The following is a 2,710-nucleotide window of genomic DNA, read 5'->3' as shown; positions in this document are numbered from 1 at the left end:
GCAGAGACAATGGAAAAAGGTTGATTAATTTATAATTCTCTTTTGTCTCGGACATTTTTACACCATTCGCATTCGCAATATGACTGTTTTAATCGTCCACTGCAGAAAGCGAGCAGAAAGAAGTAGGTGTAGAAGTAGCAAACAGACAAGCTCATATAAATATCCATATGTAAATTGAAATTTGCCAAAGGACGATGGCTGATGGGTTTGAAATAAGCGCCACTGCGCTCCACTCCTTTCCGAGAGAGTGCTACACTGTTACACATATGGTCAGTTGGCAAAGAACAGACAGTTAGACCGACCCCACAGCCAAGTAGTAGTACTAAATGTATACATGTGCACATGAATACTGTTGCAAGTCCATTTTCGGTTAAGTATTTAACAGATAGCCAAAGCAAATTCGTACATATGTAATTGTCTATTGTTGTTTGGAATGTGAATATAAATACGTACGTCTGCTTGTTTGTTTGTCCCGAAGTCCCTTGGGTAAATGTGGCTGTGTTACAGAGGTTTTAGTCAACAGAACCTGGTCTTAGCTGCTGAGCGACCGACCGACCGCCCGACCAACCATAGAGCGTAGCAATCCAAACGTACCGTCCATATGACTTAATTTACAAAAGGTAAATGCGAAAGTAGACCCAGAAGTGGGTCCTTTGTGTGTCCTCGTCTATGTGTGAGTGTGTCTACTTTTAAGTAAAAGCTGGCCTTTGTGAATATCTTCTAGAGAATATGTGTAATTGTATTTGGACGATAGGTACGTGTATGGGTGTACATGTGTGGGCGTGAGTGTGTGTGTGTGCGTAAAAAGGGAGTTACGTATTGGTTGTTATGACAGATCCATTAACACATTTGCATAAATATTCATGTATGCAAAGAAGATGAGGACGACGATGATGATGATGACAATGACAAGGCGTAGAAGAAAAGTAAAGCCTTTTTCATAAGGTTATCACTGGATCATATCCACTACAATTGTCAAGCTGCCGGAGCAGTGGTATAGGTTGACATAAGGTAAATGAAGGCAAAAAGTAAAAAGGATTTAATTTTAATCAAGGCAACAAGGTAAGGAAGAAACAAAAAACCCCTTATGAATAATTATGCAAAATGCATAATTTGTTACTATCGCATATACACACGCACAAAAAAAAGCGACCAGTCCCAGGCACTTAAGTCTTAGCTACAAAAACATTTACATAATATAATTTTTTTAAACAAGTATAATTTCAAAGAAAATGTAATGGACTTTAATCACCAAAATACCTACTAATACAGAGAAGATTTTCCCGGCTTGACGAACATTTAATATTTAGGACACTGGGTGATTTGATAACTAGAACGACTATATAGGTTTTATGTACTTTCGAAAATTACAATACTGAATAATTAGGTAAGTTTTTACAACTATACAAAATTCGTTATATTAAAATTGAAAATATATATTCATCCATTTAAATGTTCTTCCTTAGTATTCTCTTTACTAATGTAATTAATCCTAATGCATGAGTTCTACATCTCAAATAAAATAACTTTTTATGTATAATTTAAAATTCTTGTAAATTAACCACAAAACATTCTCCGCATAACTGTAGGGTACATAACATGACAAATCTCCTCCAAGGGATTTCAAGATATTCGCCTTGGGTGAATGCTGTAGAACGGCACAAGATTCGTATGCCTGTCTTGTGTCTTTTGGCTCTCAGCTTGAGTGCGAATTTCAGTTAAATCTTACAAATAGGATATCCTTTGTCACCCATACGCCTTGTTGCACATTTTAATTTTGTTAAAATCCAGCGGAAAAGGAAAGACATGGCTTCAAAACCAAAAGAAGAGTTGCAATGACAACAGGACCGACAGCAGGAGCTGGTTCTTTAAGCAAACATCTCATCTGTGGATGCAGTGGATAAGGAATTGCATTCACTCCATATTCACTTGTGGAGCATTAAACTATTCCAGGTGGCAGTAATTGTTCTTGTTGTTGTTTTTTTATCTTCTGTCATTCTCATTGCCTGGCATTGTGACTGTTAAAGATAAACTTTTGTATGGTATTTGTCTTGACTTAAATGTTCTCGTTTGTAATAGTGTGTGCGTATGTGTGATGTAAGATGAAATAAGAAATATGAAGGATTTTGAGGGTTCAGGAGTATTGGTCTAGGTTATGAAGGGCCTACACAGCTTTCAGGGCTAACATTTGATCCTAAGATACAACTAAAACCCAATATGTCGTAACTGGAGAGACCACCGTTTTTCAAAAACACATTTGGTATATTTGAAATATGTTCTCGAATTTTTTTCGCTTAATTATTAGGGCCCCATTTAACTTTACTACCTTTTTTGGGCCCTTCAAATAACTCCACTCTGTTGCTATGTTTGAGTGTGTAGGTGTATGTTTTAATGTCATGCCATGGTGTTTTATTAAGTTTAAATAGACGACTTTAAATAAATCCCCGTCTTATCTGTGTGAGAGTGCAGGCCATAGACATTCAAAGAACAGAAAGAAGAAATGGGAGGCAATGAGAGCAAACATCTGAGACAATGATTGTGTGAGTGTGTTGGAGCTTTGTAGTACTACAAGAAATCATTTTTTTAATTTAAATAGCAAGTGTGTTGGATTGTATACGTGTGTGTGCGTTTGACTGAATATGTGTTTTTCTTCTTGCACATGTTTTTGTAAGTTTTTCATCTTTTCTTCAATTTTATTTACTTTTAACTT

Source organism: Musca vetustissima, unplaced genomic scaffold (genome assembly GCF_032173495.1).
Source record: "Musca vetustissima isolate MV318-11 ecotype Yass unplaced genomic scaffold, APGP_CSIRO_Mvet_v1 utg6568, whole genome shotgun sequence".
Classification (NCBI taxonomy): Eukaryota; Metazoa; Arthropoda; class Insecta; order Diptera; family Muscidae; genus Musca; species Musca vetustissima.
Note: the sequence above shows the minus strand (reverse complement) of the source record.